The sequence below is a fragment of the Scyliorhinus torazame genome, chromosome 19 (assembly GCF_047496885.1).
Source record: "Scyliorhinus torazame isolate Kashiwa2021f chromosome 19, sScyTor2.1, whole genome shotgun sequence".
Taxonomy (NCBI): Eukaryota; Metazoa; Chordata; class Chondrichthyes; order Carcharhiniformes; family Scyliorhinidae; genus Scyliorhinus; species Scyliorhinus torazame.
In genome coordinates, this window is record NC_092725.1 from 120,268,697 (window position 1) to 120,292,847 (window position 24,151).

Genomic DNA, 24,151 nt, shown 5'->3' on the forward strand with positions numbered 1-24,151 from the left:
AAAATAGTTTTACAAACGTGATCAATTTTATTGGCTTTTCATTTTTAGCAGCAAACCATGCCTTATCAATCGAGGATCTGTCTTAGCAGTTAAGAATTCACTGTATTGGCTCATTGGATGCATGTTTTCTACGTCCGGCCAAAAGTCACTCAACCGCAGCAGCAGGAAAAGTTATGAGTGCTGCTGCCTGCTAACACCATTGTTGGGCATACCCAGATGCTGTACCGCTTAATGAAAAAGGCTGCAGGTCTTCTGTTACAGCAGTACTGTCTTTTACAACAGTCTTCTGTGTGGAAGAGAATGAATCATTTCTTAGGATATGACCTCACCATTTATGCACCATTGCGATGTGGGTCTGACTCTGGAGTGAAGAATTGTGAGACTCCCTGAACTTGTTTGTCTCAAATTTCCTGAGTACCATATTGAAAAAGTGCTGAGGCGTCTCTTCCACCTTCTGGGCAATAATAATTAAACCTGCTGGTGTTCAATTAAATGTTCAAACAGTGAGCATGCCTGATTGTTTCAGTTTTAACTGCTAGGAAAGGAGTTCTCTGCCTGAGTCGAGTGACATATGTCCAGAATTCATCATCGATTCATCTTGCACAGTGTTCATCAAGCAGTGAAAGTATGGATAATAACAGAGAATGCTGGAAATACACATTCAATATGTGAACACCAGTTGGGAGAGAAGACAGTTCATTTACCAGGTACAGACTTTTTTTGTTACAGATGAAACATTTCCAGGGATCACATGCTTAAAAAGTCAAAGTCTAAGTAACGCGTTGAAACTCGCTGAATATTCATGCACCCCGAACATTTATTCGAAGAGGTAGGAAAAGTTTGCACAGTATAAACTGTAACATGCCCTCACATTTCTTTTGAAATAAGGGGTGGGATCCTCTGGTCCCCTCGCCGCGTGTTTCTCGGAAGCGCACCGTTCACGGGCAGTGGGATTTTCTCTTCCCGCCGCTTGTCATTGCGATTTCCCATTGACGCAACCCCGCACCACCAGGAAACCCAAAAGCGGCGGTGTGCTGCCCGTGGGAAAGGAGAATCCCAACAGCCAGAGAATTCCAGCCAAGATGTATAAAATAATGAGGGGCCTAGATAAAAGGGAAGGACCTAGTTTCCTTCACAGAGAGATTAATAGTTATATGGCATAGATTTACAACCTGTAAAAGGGTTGGAGGGAAGTTCACGAGAAATTATTTCATTGTTTTAGGAAAATAAAGAAAGTTTTAAGGGATTTATATTTGCTTTGGTAAATATTAAAAATACGATATACTTTTAAGTGGGTCGAACTTAATGTTTCTGTGCCTGGACAAAGGTGTTTGTGTGGGGTTGGTTTCAATTCCAACTGTGATTCTATTGTGATTAGAGATGGCTACAGTGTGAATCAACCATTTGTGGTCGCTTAGCAACTGGGGCCTTATACGTTTGGGAAGCTTTTAAGCTTTAGTTTAGCTAAGCTGATTGCAGTTGGAGATAGATAGCGATAGAGAAGGCAGTTCTCACAGCTCTGCTAGAAGCAATTGGTTGTAGAAAGCATATCTCTTTCAGCCTTGCTGGGAGAAAAGCCATACAATGGAGTAATGATTCAGAAAACAGATGCTGTAAACCCAAAGTACAGATAGTTAAGGAAACTGGAGAAATTAAGAGAAGTTTCCAAGAAGTCTGGAGTTAATGGAACAGAGGAAACTGGGAATCGTAACAGATTTGTGTTCAGTAAAGTCACAGAGGGTTGAAAAGGCCTTGGATGGTGAGAGGCCAGAAAGATATATGCAGTAGTGCTCCGGTTTAAAAAATACTACAGTTTGGGAGACATTATTTGAAATAATTGTGGAATTTGGTAGCTGGATCTCGGAGTTTGTGTAAAAGTCAAAGAATACCTGAAGGGAGAGGTGTAAAACCTGAAAGGGAAATCTTGATGGAAGCAGTGTAGGAAAAGCATAATTCAAAAGAAGATTTGAAAGTGTGACTTTTGAAAGCAGAATTTGGAATCACTTGTTTGAACCCAGAGTTCAGTGAGACAAGGTGGCTCACGGTATAAGAATCATCTAGGGGGATTTTCAGCAGAAATCCACAGATATTTACTTGGGTTCAGTGAGCAATGTGCCTTACCACAGTCAGCTTGTGTGCTTAAAAGGGACTTTGTGTGTTAGGGGACCATTGTGGTTTAAGATGTATTTTGTAATCTGCGTTAATTCTAAAATCTATGTGTAATAGTTAAGATAAGGGTGAAGTAAAAGAATATTATATAATAATCCAACTTTTCACATTTAATAAATTATTTTTCCTTGTTGTGAAAACCCATTGCGGTCTTGTGATCCTGTTCTCCACATTTTATCAGAAAATCAGTGAACATTACGGTCTTTTGAGCCAGGGTTCCATTCTGGGATCTTCCCGTCCGACTGGGATTGTAACAATTGAGAGGCTGTCGGAGGTCTGAAATCCTCACCTGCAAGTGTGATAGAGGTCGTTTAAAAAAAACTTCAATGTGCACTCGAAGTGCTGTAACATACAGGACTCGAAACCAGAGCTGGAAATTGGAATGAGACTGATAACTCTCTTTTGACTGGCATAGACACATAGGCCAAATAGACAGTTAAATAATAATAACCTTTTATTGTCCCAAGTATGAAGTGACATTCCGGCACCTGTTCGGGGAGGCTGGTACGGGAATTGAACCCGCGCTGCTGGCCTTGTTCTGCATCACAAACCAGCTGTTTAGCCCACTGAGCTAAACCAGCCCTCTGTACCCAGTAAACTTTCTTTGTTTCTATTCATAGAGCCATAGAATCCCTACAGTGCAGAAGGAGGCCAATGGGCCCATCAAGTCTGCACCGGCCCATCCGAAAGAGCACCCTACCTAGGCCCATTCCCCACCCAATTCTGTAACCCCACATAACCTATGGACAGCGGGAGGAAACCGGAGCACCTGGAGGAAACCCATGCAGTTACAGAGAGAACGTGCAAACTCCACTCAGCCAGTCCCCGAGGTCACAATTAAACCCGGGTCCCTGGCGCTGTGAGGCTGCAGTGCCAACTGCTGTGCCACTGTTGATGTAGTTCGGGAAGAAATGTGTTTGGTGTTTTGATGTATTGCTGGGATAAATGTGTCACATACTATGGCCAGCCTTACTGCTCCTCACTGGCTGATTGGTTCCTTGTACAGACAAATCTTCTGCCTCATGGTCCGGATTACCCCAGGTTGCTGCTGCTCGACTTCTCCTCGGTGCTCCATTGCAAGGTTACGAAGCAGGACAAAGCTGTGCAAGATGCAGCAGGCCAACAATAATTCTGGTGAGCACAGACATGCTCTACTGCATCCTTTTGAATAACATGCATGTCCACCTTCAGAACCACAGGGGAACAGCCATTCAGGATATGTGTAACTCCTGCTTCGGCAAAGATCCATTACACTTCCCTTAGTTAACAGGTACAGATGGTTGTTGGGTAGAGATTTAAGCAGCTGCAGTAGTGAAAGCCAAGGACACCTCGCAATAAACAATGGCATTTCTGGTTGAACATGCTTCCAATGAATATAATTAACAAACAGATTCCCATGTAAGGAACAGGTATCAACGTTGCTTGACAGCCCAACCAATCTGGCACCTATTTTGTATGGACCTCAAGCTTCAACAGTGCTGTTCTAGTTCTAAAACAATCATTAAAGTTATTTTTACGGCTTTTAGCTCATAAGGAATTTAAAGCTCAAGTTAATGAGCCCAGTGTCACCTGCCTAATAAGCCTGAAGCCCCACAAATACTTGTCCACCACATTATACAGTATTATGTACAACTATGCGCAATAGACCTCTGTGCCCAATAATATAGATTGCTTACAGTTAATGTGCTTCACTGCTTTACGCACTGAGATTTACATTATTGACATCGATGTCCCTGTGAAAGTCGTTTCGAGTTTGATGTCTAATTACCTCAATGAACTACTGTTGCCCCTGGGGCATTTGCCATGCTAAAGGTCAGAAATGCCCTTAGGAGCTCTTTTCCCCCTTCATCCTTTTTTATGATAAAACGCAATTTAAAACACACTTTGGTTGTGTGCTCCTTGTCTGGTATCAGCAAAAACTAAATCTAAATCCAATTGGAAACTGAACGAGTGTTGGAGAAGCTCCAATAAATACAATTCTGGAGTTAGTGCTTTGTGCCAACAATTTTGCTCAAATTTACTGTTACAATAACTGCTGCTGACATTATCAGTTCTGCTTTAAAGTAAAATGAACTGGTATAATGCAGCAATAATGTGTACTGGCTAACAGACACTTAAGCCTTATGTCAGCCTGTCAAACGCTATCAGACCACTGTCATTGTTGGACTACAGTTCAACACCATCTGCAGTGTCTTCAATACAATCATATCAGCACAGAGCCTCTTCATTGAAAATCAAAACACTCACATATCAGAAGCAGACCCAACATTCTATGTAGGAATCTGAAAGGTTTCTGGTTCTTTTTTGCAAAATGAACTTCATATTGAAGTTGATGAACAATGGCAAAATGCAATTTCAATCCTATATCATCGGAACACTGAAGGTATCGGTCATACACTTGGACCATTATGTTGCTGGAATGATCTGTTTTTTAGATTACCATTCAAACACATTCATTTCACAGATAAATCACCTTGTATTCCTCCTTTTATCTGAAGCAACATATTCGATTGTGCACTCACATCACCCAGCACTCATTGCTATCTCACTATCTATAAAGAACAATGGTACTGAATTTGCTTGGTGTGTGTCCCAAGTTCCACTACTTCCCTCACACTTCAGCTGGACAAATTTTGCATTGCAAATTGGTGGAAATGTGAGCTGGTAATGGCACAGCCAGCAGAGGCGAACAATGCGACTACTGGCCTTTCTTCTTAGCCAGTGAGATTAGAGGTTTGAGAAGGAAAGAGAGGAACTACAGAAAAGAAACAAGAGAAAAATAAAGGGAGAGGAAATTTGGATTAAGAGAAATAAAAGAAATAAAGAAAATAAATTTGATGTATTAAGTTTTAAAATCCTCAGAGGACAATGAAGGAAAGAGTTTGAAGTATTTCTGGATGAGAGAGGTTGAGCAACATTGTAGGGAGATGAATTTCGTCATTAAAAGGCTCCTTACACTGTGAACTACCAGCCCTAACTTTTTGCAGAGAGTTGAAGTGGCAATTCGGGAGTGAATGCAGCATCTTTTTGTGATTCACAGGGAGATGGGCTGATATTTTCACAGGGCCAAAGATGGAGTGACTGGCTCAAATCATCTGGCAATTTTGTGGGAATTTGCAACCTGGAGCATTTTTTCCTCACCACAAAATGCTGGAAAATCCACACATAATATCAGCATGCATGATTTACCAATAAGATGCCAACAAATTCTGGCCCAATGATTCGAGTCATGAATATTCAATTGAATGAGTGGATTGTAATCATGCCATTCAATTTAATTGAATTGTTAATAAACATTTAATCGTCTTATATTTTATCTGTCCGAAATGGATTATGCTTTAGTTGATGTCTATTGTCCAAATACAGTAACGTTCTTTTGTTGAATCCTCTTAATCAATTGTGCCACGATTCCCTGGGCTAGGGCATGATTAATTCCAGCCCCACTGGAACCGCAGTTGCAACACAAATGAAATTAGATGTTATTTTAAAATACCTGAGGACCTTCGCTGAGCCTAATAAACTGCAGTCACCAGGTTTATAACTTTAACGCAAGTAACCTTTTAATGTGCACAGTAATATAATTGAACAGACAGAAATGTAACTGACTACCTCATACCCCTTTCGCAATCCCCCACCCTCCTGCCTTTCTAACTACCCTCACTCTCCACACAGACAACAGACAAATAACAGAGAGAAAAGGTGGTTGAGAGGTAAAGAAAATATCAATGAAAATAAAAGGATAAAGGATCTTTAATGATGGACGGCACGGTAGCACAGTGGTTAGCACTGTTGCCTCACAGCACCGGGGTCCCCGGTTCGATTACTGGCTTGGGTCACTGTCTGTGCGGAGTCTGCACGTTCTCCCCATATCTGCATGGGTTTTCTCCAGGTGCTCCAGTGTCCTCCACAAGTCCCGAAAGACTTGCTGTTATGTAATTTGGACATTCTGAATTGTCCCTCAGTGTACCCGAACAGGCGCCGGAATGTGGCGACTAGGGGATTTTCACATTAACGTAATTGCAGTGTTAATGTAAGCTTACTTGTGTCAATAAAGATTATTATACTAGGATAGCTTTGAGTTAATGTATTTCTGGAGTTCAACCTTTCAGTTTGGTACTCCTTCCTTCTAGGCTTGAGATGGTGTTCTCTGGCAAGGTTGTCTACTTTGCCTAGAGATTCAAGATCATTTCAAGTTTATAGTAAAGATGTGCCAGGCACTCACTGGTATTAGAACAATAAAGCAGTTCTGTACTTCAGCAGTGAGTGTGACAGAGAGAGAGAGACTGTTCATTCTTCTTTCAAGGTGTAAGAATTTCTCTCCAGCTCTCTCAGAAGCATCAGGCAGAAGCCAAACGCTGACTGTTGTCAGGCAGAATACTGCCCCTGACCAACCCACAAGTTGCCAGCCAGCCAATCAAACCAACTTCCTCCAAAGCTGGTTCGAATGATTCACTCGACGCCGATGAGTCTATTTTCTCCTCTCTAAATTATAAAACCTGGATCACACAGTCCCGACTAACAGGTTGTTTCAGCTTGAGTCCACTGCTTAATGGCACATTCCAATTATGGGCCCATGGACCAAAAATAATAAAATAAATGGGAACAAAGGAAATAACAGGAAGGACTCTTAGAATTGACATTTCGATCTTTCATCTCTCCTGGACATTTTTCTTTTTCTTTGTCCCAGAATGCATATTGTTGCACTTTTGTTTGGACAGCTCCAATTGGACAATGTTCCATGACACATCATGGGGAATTTCCTCAGAGGTTCTTCTCATCATCTCTGGCACAAGGTTGTCAGGACCACATCTTTCCCACCCATCTCCTCCCACCTACAAAAACAAAGTTTCTGCCATTTGGCTGAAAAAGATAGAGGAGGCAAACGTTGGGGTCTGGAGTCTTCACCCCGCCGCGCCACTTTTCTGCCCTGACCCACCGGCGGGATTCTCCGTGACGCCGGCCGGTCAATGGGGTTCTTGGAGGTTTGCATACTTGTCCAGCATAATTTTAGTCCGGCTTTCGTGTAAATCCATGAAAAACGTACTGTTTTCCATTGCATCTGCAACATGTCAAATGACAAAACAGCAGACATGTGGGAAAATCCCTTCGGAAATTCAGCTCACGGATTTTCAGCACTCGTGCTCGAGGATTGAGTTGTCCCTCATAAAGAAAAAAAGAATTTAAACTTCCTGAGGAAGAGACACAATACAGGAATAGCCAATTAACCCCTTTGCTAGTTAATTGATCAATAATTTAACAAATCATTAATGAGGTAATTAGTTATTATTTACACAGTACGTTGACAATCCATGGCTGAGATTCTCCAATCCCGCGGCGAAGTTCTGACTTCGGTGTGAAAAACGGCGCCAAGCACTCCGGCACCAACGGTCCCCGATAATCAGGAATGCTCCCCTTCCTAGAGGGCTAGGTCGGCGCTGGAGTGGTGCCCACAGCTCCAGCCAGCGCGGAATGGCCATCGAGATTCCGCGCATGCACGGAACGTCCGTCGTGATTCCGCGCATGTGCATGGAACGGCCGTCGTGATTCCGCGCATGTGCGTGGGTTTCTGTCTCTGCGCCGGCACCCGGGAAATATGGCAGAGCCCTACAGGGGCCCGGCACGGAGGAACACAGGCCCCCACAACCCACCCGCTGATCGGTGGGCCCCGATCGCGGGCCAGGCCACCGTGGAGGCTCCCCCCCCCGGGGTCGGATCCCCCAGGAGCCCCCTCCAGGACGGCCCCCGCTGACACACCTTCCAGGTGCCGCCATGTGGGACCTGAGTAACCCACGCCGGCGAGACTTGGCTGACCTCAGCGGCCACTCGGCCCGTCGGGGCCCGGAGAATCGCCGGGGGGGGGGGCGCTGTCAACGGCCCCCGACCGGTGCGGCAGCAATACCGCGGGCGCCCGAGAATCGGCGCCGGAGAATTGGTAAGCCAGCGTCGGGATGTCGGGGTACGATTCTCGCGTCCCCCCGGGGGGTTCTCCGACCCAGTGCAGGGTCGTAGACTCCCGGCCCATATCTCTGTTCTCAACTAAATCCTACACGATGAATTAGTTGAATTAACTAAAAGTGTGAACATGATTTTACAGCTATAGTTATTTTCAAAATGTTCTTCACGTTTAACAATAGCCAGTTACTAGAATATTCTCTGAGTTAATAAAATACCAAATATAACACAAAGGGACTGAATAGTCGAGTTCTTTGGCACCATTGTCCTTTTACATCTGGAAGCTGGGCGTCAATCGAGTCAAAACTATTCAAATGAAAGTGTCCTCTGTTGATGCTAAGGGCCTGGCAGGACATTAATTTGTGTATTCTCAACCCGCATCCAAGTGCAGCTCCACAGTATGAAATTGTCCCCAGTTTGACAATAAATTAACAATCTCATTTATGCCTTAATTATACTATGATTTACACACACAATTATGCTCACTGCACATCAAATGTGGCACAGAGGTCCCAGTATAAAATCAGCAACTCCAAATCAACCACAGTTATGTTTACTGGACTGCGATATTTGCATATCTGTGGTTGAACACTTAAGTAATGATGTGTTGACAATAGGGTAATAATGTGCCCTAACCCAAAGAGCATCATGATGTTAGAATACTATTTTGAGCATTGAAACTGCGTTGATGTCTTCCAGTGGTTTATTCACAAAAGTCTAAGCTGACAATCAAGTGCTGTATCATCGGAGGTGCTGTCTTCAGAATGCGACAGTAGACTTCCCTCTCAGATAGACAAAGATCCATGATTTCAAGAGTAGGGATGTTATGTCAGGTTTCCTGATCAATATTTATTGCTCAGTGGTTATCATCGCTTTGTTATTTGTGGGAGCTTGCAACGTACAATTTAAATGCCCCTTGAAATGGCCAAGCCAGCCACTCAGTTCAAGAGTAATTAGGGATAATTGATAAACGTTGGCCTAGCCTAGTCGGGCAGCGTGGCGGCACAGTGGTTAGCACTGCTGCCTCACAGCGCCAGGGATCCGGGTTCGATTCTGGGCTTGTCTGCGTGGAGTTTGTACGTTCCCCCGTGTCTACATGGGTTTCCTCAGGAAGCTCCGATTTCCTACCACAGTCCAAAGGTGTGCAGGTTAAGTGGATTGGCCATGCTAGATTTTCCCCTTCGTGTCCAAAAATGTGCTGGTTGGGTGGGGATACGGGGATAGGACAGGGGAGTGGGGCCTGGGTGGAGTACTGTTTCTGAGGGTCGGTACAGACTCGATGGGCCAAATGGGCTTCCTGCTACAATGTCGGGATCCTAGCCAGTAGTGCCCACATCCTGCAAATGAATTTTAAGAAATTGATTTCTGTGTTTCTTGCATTTCAACAATGACTACACTTGGAAAAAGTACATTGTTAGCCGTAAGATGCTTTGGAACACAATGAAATCATGGCAGGTACACTGAATGCATCTCTTTCCTGCTACAGTGATACACCCCCCTCTGATATCCTGACTCCACCCCCCCAACCCAACGTGATTAATCCCACCCCTTGACACCTCCCTGACCCCCCCTGATATCCCCCAACTCCCAAGCTATCTAGCCACCCCCACCTTAACATTCAAAGGCCTCACTCCCCCCAACTTGAACTGATGAAACCCCACCACCTGAATTGCCCCCAACTCCTTCCACCCTGACTCCCCCACTGACCTAAAATGCCCCGTCCGCACCATCCGTCTCACTCACCCAAGCCTCTGACTCAACCCAACCAACCTGACTAGCTGTGATCGGAAGAACGGCCACAAATGTGGAACAGAGACATGGTGCAGAGATATAGGAGCGGAAAGGCAATTCAACGATGATTGGCGCTTCTCGGATGGTTTCGGCCAAGGTTTCAAGGCGATGATTAGTCTTCAGAAATATTCCTTCTACTGCCGGTCATTCTGAATTTGCAAGAAAGGAATAAAACACCGGAATACCACTTGGAATCACAATACGTATGCTTTGTTCATTTAAATTTAATCACATTTCACATGGTGACAATCTCTCAAAAGCTATCTAGTTCAGATCACTGATCCTAAATTCTTGCTAACTGCATAATTATATGAGGTGAAATTTCCTGTTTATGGTAACTATGCTCACCTAGAGACAAATAAGGGCTAAAATCCCATTGTTTTTTCTGTTGACGCCCCTCCCAATGTCGGTGTGTGTGGCAGAATGGCTACAAACTATGCAGCAGGTGCAATAGGTTACAGAAAGGCCTAGACAGAGTGAGATTAGGGCTACAGAGAGGAAAGGGAGGGAGGCTGATGGTATCTACGTTGGGATTTCCAGTGAGTTTCTTAGAGACAGAGAAACAGAGATGGCCATGAAGCAATGAAAGAAAGTCATCTCCGTCACCTGGTGGTGCACGATTCCGAGAGGAGGAAGCTGAATATCAACGATGAATGTAGACAAAAACAGCACCAAGGCCACAGAAACCTGGTTATCGAAGAGAAGCTGACGAGGCTCTTCAATGAAAAACTGTTCAAGTCAAAGAGCAAGATTGAGAGTCACTTCTCCGGTCTCTTCAACGAGCGTAAAATTCCACATCCTGTGACTGCTGAAGCCAATCTGGCACAACTGTTTGAAAACCAGCTGTCCCTATCAGCAAAATAGCTTAATAGTATTAATAGAAGTTGTGGTAATACCAGGTATTGCAGTACCTGAGAGAGGAATGACCATTGGCTAGACCGCGGGGTCTACCATTGGGTAATGTACATAGCCCCGCCCTGAGAGGCGGGGTATAAGAACCGATGCCGTCCCAGCAGCCTCCACTTCTGTAACATCGCTGCTGGGTACAGTTCTATCTGATTAAAGCTGAATCGATATGACTCCTTGTGGTCTCAAGAGTATTGATTGTGCATCAGAGGTAATTCCAGCCAAAATGGGGGAGCCTTGTCGAGGTTCAGGCCTGGGATCTGGACGACAGGTCAGTCTTATTTCAAAATAAATTATATTATTGGCAGACAACAAAGAAGTCATGTAATTTTCTTCCAGAATGTGATGGAGGGACAGGGATTAGGTGAGGGAACTAATGTTGTCATCTTTATTAATAACCACAAGCTGCGAGTATGTTCTTGTATTGACCAAATGACCACACAACTAGTATGTTAGTTCAAAAGACAGTTTATTATTAAACACAAGACTTATCTCTATGTGCAATGACACACGCGGCTACGCATTAAACTACATCTATCAACTAAGATGAGCTTTACTTAACTTCTGGATGACCGGCTCTGTGCGGGTGGATAAGGCCTTTATCTGAGTCCCCACGTGTGTCGGTTGGAAGTTGTCAGGTTCGTCTCGGCTGCGGCTCGTCTCTCTTAGGTAGCGATCGTGGGTCTTGAACTTGGCTGGTTGTTATGCTGCATTCGATGTGGGCACAGGCCGGTCCCAAAAGAGACCGATCCCTAGTGGTGCAGGGCCTCTTACCCTTCTCCTTTGACGCGCCCTTTTGGGCGGTGCTAACTCAGGATCCAATAGATCGATAGGGTCTCGATCACCCTAATCGATTCTGGCCAATTAGGGGTGGGTACCTTGATGGCTGGGCGGGTCCTAGTTACCATTATCCCAAGTACGTATGCCTTTCCAAATAAGGGGAAGCGGCGCCGGCGAGTCTGCAACTGTTGCTATTCCTTGCTTTGAGTCTATTGTCCTGGGGAAATCGGTGATTGACCTTTAACAGGTGCAAGTTTCAGTTTGGTCTGGTTTTCCTTTGCACAATACACAGGGGCTGTGTACTGTCTGTGTCCCAACTTGACCACAATTCCCATTATCCTTTGCGGGCGGCCATTTTTGATGGCCACACTAAGCACTCCCTTCAGACATCCCTCTCAGATTTCACAATACTCCATTAGAATAACTGACAAATATCGCTGTCAGATGCAATTCCAGTGTAACTGTTGTGATTGTGTTCATGGAGGGTTCTACACACCAACAATGGGGTAAACAATGCCGATGTAAATTGCGTCCATTGTATATAGTACTTGATCGGTAAGCTCTGTTTGCTGGATGACTGGTTCGTGATGTGGAATAATGCCCAATTCCAGTACCACCAGTCAGCTCTCAAAGAGGAGAGTAGCCTACCACACTCTGTGACTGTGGTGACATTTACATTTTACATATGGTACTTGAGAAACTGCTTACAAGCAGCACATGTTTCAGCCCAAATGATTTCTTTAGTGTGGACAGACATACTGGAGTTGCAGCATTCAATCAGGTCAATGATTCAATTGTTCTGTGTTTGATTATGTGAGTCTGTTTATGATTGATGCTTACCATGCTTGATTGGTTCAGCCTGGGTGTGGAAAAGTAAACAAATCTGTGGAAAAGCTGGAAGCTTGAGCTGGCAGCATGAAGTCGACATTTTAAAGCTCTGTAAATATCTGTTACATGTAGAGGAACGGGTGTTATATCTGCATCAATCTTAGATTTAAATATTCAACAGCAATGTTTGAGAGGTTGGATCTGACAATAGGTTGAAACAGGAGATGGAAAAAGTAACTCAGCTTTTCAACGTGCTGTGATGAGACATATATTTTGTATTGAAAGTAGGTCTAGCATAAGAAAGGGGAGGAAATTAACAACCTGAGATTTGTATTGAAGCTGATTTGTTTCCTCCGAAAGTTAATTAATAATCTTCTCATTGAAATGCACTCTGACTGCACAGTTATTGGGCTGGATTCTCCGTTTCAGCGGCTAAGTGCCGGCTCGAACGGAGAAATCACAGGCGATTTACGACGCAAAAATTGGAGCCGAACCCTCACCGATTCCGGGACTGGTTAGGGGCTAGCAGTAATGCCGGGTGAAACTCCCGGCTCCCGCGCTATAAACACCCAGAGAATGCCTGGCCGCACATGCACACGGCAGATTCACGACCTGCAACGGTTGCGCCGTACGACATGGCGCCGGCCGTGAGTGGACTCAACCTGCTATCTGCGACCCCACAGGCCACCCCTGGTCAGTCCCCCCAGCCCTCGCAGAAGCTCACCCGGACCGCGGCCAAGTGTGGCAGTGCTGGACACATTCCGCAGCCCCACGCCAGGTTCCCGACCACTGAGACCACACGTGTCCCGCGCGGTCGGAAACTCGGGCCATCAGGGGTGGAGCCTTCCGATGATGCCCCAATGCCGTTGCAACGGCGGCCAGCACGTGACACGATGATGCATCCCCCTCCCCTCTCTCTCCCCCGCCCCCTCCCCACCACAACGCAAGCATCGGGTTACTCCCCTCAGAGATGGCCCACTCCCCTGTCTCACTGGCATTGACCCCCCTCCCCATCACAATATCGGGACCCGCCACCATCACACATATGGAGAACTCGCCCCACAATTGGCACTGCCCAGCCATGTCCCTCACCACCTAGGGGCTATTCTTACCTGTGCACTCCTGGCATGGTCATTATGACTGGTTTGGGTTTTTGAGAACCAGTAATGATTCTCAACAATGTGGCGTCATGCCGGCGGAGTCGGACAACACAGTGAGCGTGGAAGTTGCAGCACTAAGCCCTAAAAATAATTTCAAATTTACTATAGAATTTGCTAATCAGGCTCACGTCCGTTCAGGCATGAACCTGTTCAGTCATCGGAAGGGAAGTGGGAAGATCCTAAACTAAAATCTCGCCAACACAACTCCTGGTTTGGGCTTCTTGGAGATTCAGCGGCTGTTGCGGGATTTGCGCCGATGGCTAATATGGCCGGTAAATCGCGGCGATGGTCTTTTTGAGTATTTATTGTGTTTTGTAGGTGGTGGTGAATAGTCAAAACCTGAGAGTTTGATTTCTTCGCATTCTATTCTGTATTCACTGTTTTCTGGTCACCTGAAATGTTAAGATGGCTTTGCTGATAATGTTGAAAGGTAACATTCATGGTTACGGAAGCATCATTTTGTAGTTCAATGTTAAAATTGTTTTCTGCCTGATTGCTACCCATTTTCTATAATGAAATTGGACACTGCAAGGCAAATGACCTAATATAATGCTGATACCAAGTCACAAACATGCAACCAACAATACAATTCAATACTAATACAAGAATGTTGCTAGAACCGGTACAATTACAGAAAGATTGAATGATCAATCATATTTAAACCTTTATTGTTTTCTCACACTAGAAATTGTTGCCATGGTGCAATTCTCAGGTTGACTATTTCCTTCCTAATTTACAAACAAACCGACAAATGAAATAGGGGCAGAATTAGGCCATTCGACCCCTCGATCCTGATCCATTGTTCAACAAGATGATCTGCTTGTGTTTCAAATTTTACATTCCCATCTACCCCCGACGTCCTCTTGCCTAACAAGAATCTATCTATCTCAACCTTAAAAATATCTGGGGACCCCCATCTCCATCGCCTTCTGAGGCAGCGTTCCACAGTCGCATAATCCTCCGAGAGAAAAGATTTCTCCTCATATCTGTCCTAAAATCCCATGGACCCCTAACTTTAAACCAGTGCCCCTTAGTTCTGGACTCACCCACAGTAGAAAACATCCTTTCCACATTCACCTTGCCAACACAGTCCAGGACCTTATATACTTCAATTAAGCCACCCCTCACTCATCTAAACTCCAGTGCAAACAAGCCCAAACTGATGAAAGCTTTCCAGAATCTAGCAAATTTTAGAAAATTAACACCACATCTAAGACCTTATTCACCATCTCTTTTAAGACCCTCAGGTAAAGTCGACCTGGACCCAAACACTTGTCAGCCTGCAAGCTCCATCAGTTTGCTCAGTACCGCCCCCTAGAGATTGTAATTTCACCAAGTTCCCTTCTCCCTTCCACCTCTTGATTTACTTTATTTAAAATACATATAACAGAATTAATATAAAACTAAGATGGAGATATGAACAGATTAATTGCAATCTCTGCCTGAGAGCAGGAAATGCTTATGTAAATGTTATGATCTCCCTCCATGAAGACTGAGTATGCACTTGTGCAGGTGACTTCAATGCTCTTTGATAATGTCAGAAATATACTCAGTCCTGTAGACAGTGTTGACATAACTTGAAGGAGAGTGCCAGCTTTGTTGACAGCTTTATTCCATCAAAATAACCTGATCTTTCGATGAAGGTTTTTTCAATGCCTGTGTGTTTAGTTGTGAACAATTAAAATGTATGAAGCGGATTAAAGTGTTTTGTCATTAATGCCATGAATTGATATGTGGGAATGACACTTCAATGAGATTTTAAGATGAGGGTTTTTCTCAAAGTAGATTTTCAAAACCTCTTTGTTTATGTTGTCGGTTTCAGGAGAATTTCAAAGACGTGCCAATGGCTACTTTGTTCTGTTCATAGTCGATACTGGAACAGTGGGTATGGAGAATGCATGGGGAGGGAGCATGGAGAGGGGATGAGAGATATATGAAGAATGGCGAGGGATGGAAGGTATAATAGAGAATAGAGAGGACAGGAAAGGGACATGGGGGATAAGGGCTAAAGGGCCTGTACAGCTAGGGAGACAACTGTGTTTATGTCCCATAAATGAAAGCAGGCTTTCTGGCCTCACCATCTGCAAGCAACCTTGGTTCTGCCTTTGCATGCAGCGGACTCATCCCCAGCCTATGCTCACCTCCCCCACAAAAAAAGGGCATGTACTTCAGGACGGAGAAGGGATCACAGAGTCATGAAAATTCCCAACTTTCCCTACCCATCCCCTGCATGAAGATCTTGCCTAAATGCCCAATCTGCACAGTTTTCCCCACCAATATGCGTTAGGCATAACATTGTGAATATAGCAGTGTTGCTCCTGATGCCTGATATAGATAGTAAACTGATATTGACCTTGTTGAAATTATCCTGTCTAGCTTACATTCTTGTATCCGGTGTGGATATTACTCAGGCTTTTTACTGTAACTTCATTGTAGTGCCAATGTAAGCCTACTCGTGACAATACATGTGGGCAGCACGGTAGCACAATGGTTGGCACAGTTCCTTCACAGCTGCAGGGTCACAGGTTCGATTCCCGGCTTGGCTCACTGTCTGTGCGGAGTCTGCACGTTCTCCACGTGTCTGCGTGGGTTTCCTCCGGGTGCTTCGGTTTCCTACCATAGTCCAAAGATGTGCAGGTTAGGTGGATTGGCCATGATAAATTGTCCTTCGTGTCCAAAAAGGTTAAGTGGGGTTACTGGGTTACGGGGATAGGGTGGAGGCGTGGGTTTGAGTAGGGTGATCTTTCCAAGGGCCGGTGCAGACTCGATGGGCCGAATGGCCTCCTTCTGCACTGTACATTCTATGATTCTATGAATTCTATGAATAAAGATTATTATATTATATTATATTTTTGGTGGCTATTTTCTTCTTGCTCTGAAATTTCCAATTGACATCTCGTAGTAATACTTCTGAAAAGGGTTACGAGAGTCATTTTCTGAATTCTTAGACATCAAGAATGGTTATTGCGCTGTGATTGTCTCGGTAAGAAATAGTGGGCTGTACGAGCTCATTTGCTCTGTTAAATTGAGTCCTTGGGCAAGTTGTGGCATAAAGCCACACAGACTAAGTAGATCTCATGTTTGATCTCTGATCTGCACTAAATTACTGAGTTCATTCAAAGTGGCAGTAGACACACTGCAATTGGCTGCAGTAATCTCTACATCTGATCACCCTTTATTAATCCACATTGTTGATGGCAGTTCATGGCAATTTAGGATCATATGTCATCCTCTCCATACAACCATATATCTTACAGCTAACTCTTCCCTTCTGGACTCACATGTGATGAATAAGGATTTAGACAAGGTACCGTAGGTGAAGCAGTGGCTCCATCTTCTAGTTTAACTCAGTGCCTTGAAAACTGGATGTCAGAAAACATGGGCAAGCAATTAATAATTACAATTGAGTAAAATGCTTGAACAAAAGAGCTCTTCAAAGCCATGATTTTGGCATTGCAGGTGCTTTTTGGTACCAAAATTGGGCCTCTGGACTTCCAGTGGTGGCCATGAGCTGAGCGGCCATACGAAAGGTGACTCGCATCCAAGAACCTCGACTAAGGCCTTTTAACCCCAACAACTGGGCATCAACAGTACTCATGAGCCCCAAGACTAACACCAGCCCCCCCCCCCCCGCTCCATGGGCTGCACTGCCGAGCAGAATGGGAAAGAATCGGCCGCCCAGCTGAAAACTCAGTAAAGACGTTGAGAGGTTAGCCTCAGCCTGGGGGCAGGGACCACACGTAGAGGCAGAGAACCGGTGAGGGTCCACCCTGCGGCATTCCCAGTGCAGACCCAGGCACTGACGGACAGGTTGACGTGCTTCATCACCTCCGAGCTCCAGAGACACTGGACGGGATAATCCGCTTACCCACACCAAAATCGTATTCACCGATCGGGCGGAGAATCCCTTTTGATGCCGGATTGGGGGGCGGCGCCTGCTTTTGGATGCTCCTCCCCTCCAAAACGGCGTAATCGGTGAGTACACCCCGCGCCGTCAGGGCGGCCTCAGGACGTCACCTGAAGGACCTCCCCCGATGCTCCACTCCGATGGGCCGACTTATCGTCGACGTGGGACACGTGAGAGTTTTCATCACCCTCGCATGGCAGCTGCGGACTGTGTCCAGCGCTGCCACAGTCGGCAGGGGGACTGGTGGGGGGTAGTCCAGGGATGGCGAGGGGGGGTTACAGGGGGACACTATCTGGCAGGCTGGGTCCGTATGCGGCCAGCGCAATGTTGTACAGCGTAACTGCTGCAGGTCGTCACCATGCGCATGCACGGCCATGGACCCGGCAATTCTCCGGCCGTTTCTGTTGGTAACGCCAGGGATTTACGCAGCGTGGCTACTAGCTCCCCACCGGGCGGAGCATTGGTGCAGGGGCGGCGCCAATCATCGTAAAACTAGACACTTCCTCCGGACAAAGCTTCAAAATCGGCAAATCCAGCCTTTCGGGAGGAGATGCGAAAAGACCCCCTGGCTGCCATCGAGGCAGCAGTGGAAGCCGCCACAGCCCCCTAAGGGAGGCAATGGACAATATGGAGCTTGAAATGAAATGAAAATCACTTATTGTCACAAGTAGGCTTCAAATGAAGTTACTGTGAAAAGCCCCGAGTCGCCACATTCCGGCGCCTGTTCAGGGAGGCTGTTACGGGAATTGAACCGTGCTGCTGGCCTGCCTTGGTCTGCTTTCAAAGCCAGCGATTTAGCCCTGTGCTAAACAGCTTCTGTGGACATGCTCAGCACATCATTGCTGGTGAGTATCCACTATCCTAACAGCAGTCATGATGATTTCATCCTGCGGCAGTCAACTGTTCAGTCAGACTTTCAGCCAATAAGTCAAACCAGAGTTTGGTTACTGGGTGACAAGAGTTGTCCGCTTTGGCTCATGAATTCGCTCTGGAATCTAACCACACAAGCAGCCAGGTTGCACTGAGAGCTGTGTCCCCAAACAAAGCATCACAGAGTTGATTAGCGGGGGCATTCCCACTGCCTGGACTGCTCTGGATCAGCCCTCCATTACCTGCCAAAGAATGTGTCCAGGTTTCGGGACAGTCTGCTGGATCCTCCACAACCTGGCCACCATGAGAAAGGGCACCGTGAGCAGATCAGGAGCAGGAGGAGTAAGAAGAGGAAGATGAGGAGGAGGAAGAGGAGAAGGAGGGAGGGAGGAGGGAGATAGTACATCTTTATTCTGTCCGGGCTGTCCGTGATTGCCTTATTTGACTATGGCTCCTGTGAACACAAGCCAAAATCCCCATTGTACAGCAGTCACCACCTTACCCTCACAGCATCTTTTTGGCTCCAAAGACAAATTAAAGCCTCGACAAACCAATAATTTCAAAACAGCTTTATCTAGTAATCTAGCCAATGTTTCATATAAAAAACAACTCATCACCCTTGCGCATTGTCTTCCTTGCCACCGCAGGGTGACTTTGGGTGACCTTGTGTTTTTACCCATGGCCAGGCTGTTCACACTTAATGGGAGAGACTGCAGATGATTTTGCATGAGAACCTAAAGCTGCTCTGGGTCTCAAGTAGCCTGAATAGGTGACAGCAGTCTGGATTGGCTGACAGGCTACAGCAGGGGCAACGTTAGAGTTGTTAAAATTTATTTATGGGATGTGGGTGTCAGTAGCTAAGTCAGCATTTATTGCCCATCCCTATCGCCCTTGAACTGAATGGTTTGTTAGGCACGAAGCCATTTAAGAGTCAACCGGACTGCTGTGGATATGGAGTCACATGTCATCAACAACGATTGGCAATGGTGGTCACGTGACTGCTGTTCTCTTGAGTGAAGATAGCAGGACTGTGCACCATGGAGGCACTGTCACTCACCCAGGCAGTACCTCATCTGTAAGAGCACAGGTTTCTGGATTATGGGGGGAATTTGAAAACCTCTTTGAGGCTGGTATCTGCAGCTGTGGTGGCAGCAGTCTGAGACTGCATAGTAACATTCCCTCCATCTGAGCTTCCACTGCAGAACGACCCCTACCCTCCCACGCGCACAATGAACCCCCACCCCAATCACCCCAGCAATGCAATGTCCTGAAATATAAATCACTTTGTAAGCGAGCTGTACGAGAGGACACGCAGCTTGCCAGTCTAACTTAAATGAGGCTCGAGGCCTAATATTGAGCTTTACAGCATACGTGCTGGGGTCGGCACGGCGGCGCAGTTAGAACATAGAACATAGAACATAGAACAATACAGCGCAGTACAGGCCCTTCGGCCCACGATGTTGCACCGAAACAAAAGCCATCTAACCTACACTATGCCATTATCATCCATATGTTTATCCAATAAACTTTTAAATGCCCTCAATGTTGGCGAGTTCACTACTGTAGCAGGTAGGGCATTCCACGGCCTCACTACTCTTTGCGTAAAGAACCTACCTCTGACCTCTGTCCTATATCTATTACCCCTCAGTTTAAAGTTATGTCCCCTCGTGCCAGCCATATCCATCCGCGGGAGAAGGCTCTCACTGTCCACCCTATCCAACCCCCTGATCATTTTGTATGCCTCTATTAAGTCTCCTCTTAATATTAAGTTGTTAGCATTGCTGCCGAACAACGCCAGAGACGTGGGTTGAATTTCGGCCTTGGGTATCTGTCTTTGTGGAGTTTACACGTTCTCCCCGTGTCTGCGTGGGTTACCCCCGGATGCTCCGGTTTCCTCCCACAGTTCAAAGATCTAGAGGTTAGGTGGATTGGCCATGCTAAATTGCCCTTAGTGCCCAAAAATGGACAGGTTAGGTGGGGTTACGGGGATAGGGCGGGAGGGGGGGGGGGGGGCCAAGGTGGGGTGTCCTTTCAGAGGGTGGGTGCAGACTCGATGGGCCGAATGTCCCCCTTCTGCACGTTTTTATGCCCTGTTTGTGTTGGAAGGTCAATGTGTACATTGTGACCCTTCTAAACGCTCAGGGCAAGATGGAAAACAATTTTAAAAATCAGTATTAATAAATCCCTTTTAACATTCTGAAAAATTCAAAATCTTGTTACTTATTTCTATTTTCAAACCGGTAGAAAAGGGTAACAAGTTTCTGCTGTTCAATTTGCTAAGGGTTAGTTCTTTCAGCTAAAAAAAGTCAATGCAGTTTAGCCCAGGATCAAACAAAGTGTCACTTTCGGCCAGAAAGTCGGTGCGATTCACATCGGCCCCGGCGGTGCCATCCGGCTCACAATCTTCAGGCACTTCGAAAAAAAAGATTCCCCACATGACAAACGCCGTGCCTGAGGCACAAAGCGTCTGAGTGGCCCACCCCGAGGCTCACCTGGGCACTTCAATGAAGTGGGTGCTGCATTTAAACAGCTCCACAGCAGTTGCTCACAGTCATAGAACATAGTAAAATACAGCACAGAACAGGCCCTTCGACCCACGATGTTGTGCCGAACCTTTGTCCTAGATTAATCATAGATTATCATAGAATTTACAGTGCAGAAGGAGGCCACCCGGCCCATCGAGTCTGCACCGGCGCCTGGAAAGAGCACCCAACCCAAGGTCAACACCTCCACCCTATCCCCACAGCCCAGCAACCCCACCCAACACTAAGGGCAATTTTGGACACTAAGGGCAATTTATCACGGCCAATCCACCTAACCTGCACATCTTTGGACTGTAGGAGGAAACCGGAGCACCCGGAGGAAACCCACGCACACACGGGGAGGATGTGCAGACTCCGCACAGACAGTGACCCAAGCCGGGATCGAACCTGTGACCCTGGAGCTGTGAAGCAATTGTGCTATCCACAATGCTACCGTGCTGCCCTTAAAAACAAATTAATCTACACTACATCATTCTACCGTATTCCATGTACCTATCCAATAGCTGCTTGAAAGTCCCTAATGTTTCCGACTCAACTACTTCCACTGGCAGTGCATTCCATGCCCCCACTACTCTCTGGGTAAAGAACCTACCTTTGATATCCCCCCCCTATATCTTTCACCATTCACCTTAAATTCATGTCCCTTTGTAATGGTTTATTCCACCCGGGGAAAAAGTCTCTGACTGTCTACTCTATCTATTCCCCTGATCATCTTATAAACCTCTATCAAGTCGCCCCTCATCCTTCTCCGTTCTAATGAGAAAAGGCCTAGCACCCTCAACCTTTCCTCGTAAGACCTACTCTCCATTCCAGGCAACATCCTGGTAAATCTCCTTTGCACCTTTTCCAAAGCTATCACATCCTTCCTAAAATGAGGCTACCAGAACTGTACACAGTACTCCAAATGTGGCCTTACCAAGGTTTTGTACAGCTGCATCATCACCTCAAGGCTCTTAAATTCAATCCCTCTGTTAATGAACGCTGGCACACCATAGGCCTTCTTCACAGGTCTATCCACTTGAGTGGCAACTTTCAAAGATGTATGAACATAGACCCCAAGATCTCTCTGCTCCTCCACATTGCCAAGAACTCAACCATTAACCCTGTATTCCGCATTCATATTTGTCCTTCCAAAATGGACAACCTCACACTTTTCAGGGTTAAACTCCATCTGCCACTTCTCAGCCCAGCTCTGCATCCTATCTATGTCTCTTTGCAGCCGACAACAGCCCTCCTCAATATCCGCAACTCCACCAACCTTCGTATCATCTGCAAATTTACTGACCCACCCTTCAACTCTCACATGAACTGGGAGACCCAGAACTGATCCTTGCGGTACGCCACTGGTAACTGGGCTCCAGGCTGAATATTTGCCATCCACCACCACTCTCTGACTTCTATCGATTAGCCAGTTTGTTATCCAACAGGCCAAATTTCCCACTATCCCATGCCTCCTTACTTTCTGCATAAGCCTACCATGGGGAACCTTATCAAATGCCTTACTAAAATCCATGTACACTACATTTTTCATTTCATTTCATCCACTGCTTTACCTTCATCCACATGCTTGGTCACCTCCTCAAAGAATTCAATAAGACTTGTAAGGCAAGACCTACCCCTCACAAATCCGTGCTGGCTATCCCTAATCAAGCAGTGTCTTTCCAGATGCTCAGAAATCCTATCCCTCAGTACCCTTTCCATTACTTTGCCTACCACCGAAGTAAGACTAACTGGCCTGTAATTCCCAGGGTTATCCCTAGTCCCTTTTTTGAATAGGGGCACGACATTCGCCACTCTCCAATCCCCTGGTACCAACCCTGTTGACATTGAGGACAAAAAGATCATTGTCAACGGCTCTGCAATTTCATCTCTTGCTTCCCATAGAATCCTTAGGTATATCCCGTCAGGCCTGGGGACTTGTCTATCCTCAAGTTTTTCAAAATGCCCAACACATCTTCCTTCCTAACAAGTATTTCCTCGAGCTTACCAGTCTGTTTCACACTGTCCTCTCCAACAATATGGCCCCTCTCATTTGTAAATACAGAACAAAAGTACTCGTTCAAGACCTCTCCCATCTCTTCAGACTCAATACACAATCTCCCGCTACTGTCCTTGATCGGACCTACCCTCGCTCCAGTCATTCTCGTATTTCTCACATATGTGTAAAAGGCTTTGGGGTTTTCCTTGATCCTACCCGCCAAAGATTGTTCATGCCCTTGCTTAGCTCTCCTAATCCCTTTCTTCAGCTCCCTCCTGGCTATCTTGTATCCCTCCAGCGCCCTGTCTGAACCTTGTTTCCTCAGCCTTACATAAGTCTCCTTCTTCCTCTTAACAAGACATTCAACCTCTCTTGTCAACCATGGTTCCCTCACTCGACCATCTCTTCCCTGCCTGACAGGGACATACATATCAAGGACACGTAGCACTAGTTCCTTGAACATGTTCCACATTTCACTTGTGTCCTTCCCTGACAGCCTATGTTCCAAACTTATGCACTTCAATTCTTGTCTGACAACATCGTATTTACCCTTCCCCCAATTGTAAACCTTGCCCTGTTGCACGCACTTATCCCTCTCCATTACTAAAGTGAAAGTCACAGAATTGTGGTCACTAACTCCAAAATGCGCCCCCACTAACAAATCTATCACTTGCCCTGGTTCATTACCAAGTACCAAATCCAATATGGCCTCCCCTCTGGTCGGACAATCTACATACTGTGTTAGAAAAGCTTCCTGGACACACTGCACAAACACCACCCCATCCAAACTATTTGATCAAAAGAGTTTCCACTTAATGTTTGGGAAGTTGAAGTCACCCATGACTACTACCCTGTGACTTCTGCACCTTTCCAAAATCTGTTTCCCAATCTGTTCCTCCACATCTCTGCTACTATTGGGGGACCTATAGAAAACTCCCAACAAGGTGACTGCTCCTTTCCTATTTCTGGCATCAGGGAGTCCCGTTCATCAACAGGAATGGGTTTCACTCCCTTAATGTTCAGCTGTTGTGTGACCATCAGATGAGTTTCATGTGCAGCTGTGCACATTTTCCAGGAGGAGTGCATGATTGCTGCATCCTTCGGCAACCGCAAATCCTTGGAACATCCATCTAAGACTGCAGGGATGGCCTGTTTGGGACAAAGGATACCCACTAACGTCTTGGCTGGGAATGCCAGTGTGGAGGCCTCAGGCGGAAGCAGAGGCCTGCTACAATGAGGCTCACAGTGCCACCCGGTCTGTGATAGA

The 24,151-nt window shown here is 45.9% G+C and overlaps 1 protein-coding gene and 1 long non-coding RNA gene across 4 annotated transcripts in view; both read left to right on the plus strand.

The window, feature by feature from the left end:
• The window catches only part of mgat4c (mgat4 family member C), a 502,975-nt gene that overhangs the window by 164,449 nt on the left and 314,375 nt on the right, over positions 1-24,151 (plus strand). The gene's annotated exons all lie outside the window — the stretch shown is intronic.
• Positions 574-6,206, plus strand: LOC140396471 (uncharacterized). Its single transcript, XR_011936547.1, has 3 exons — positions 574-707; positions 3,176-3,303; positions 5,210-6,206. It is a non-coding gene; the product is annotated as an uncharacterized lncRNA (long non-coding RNA).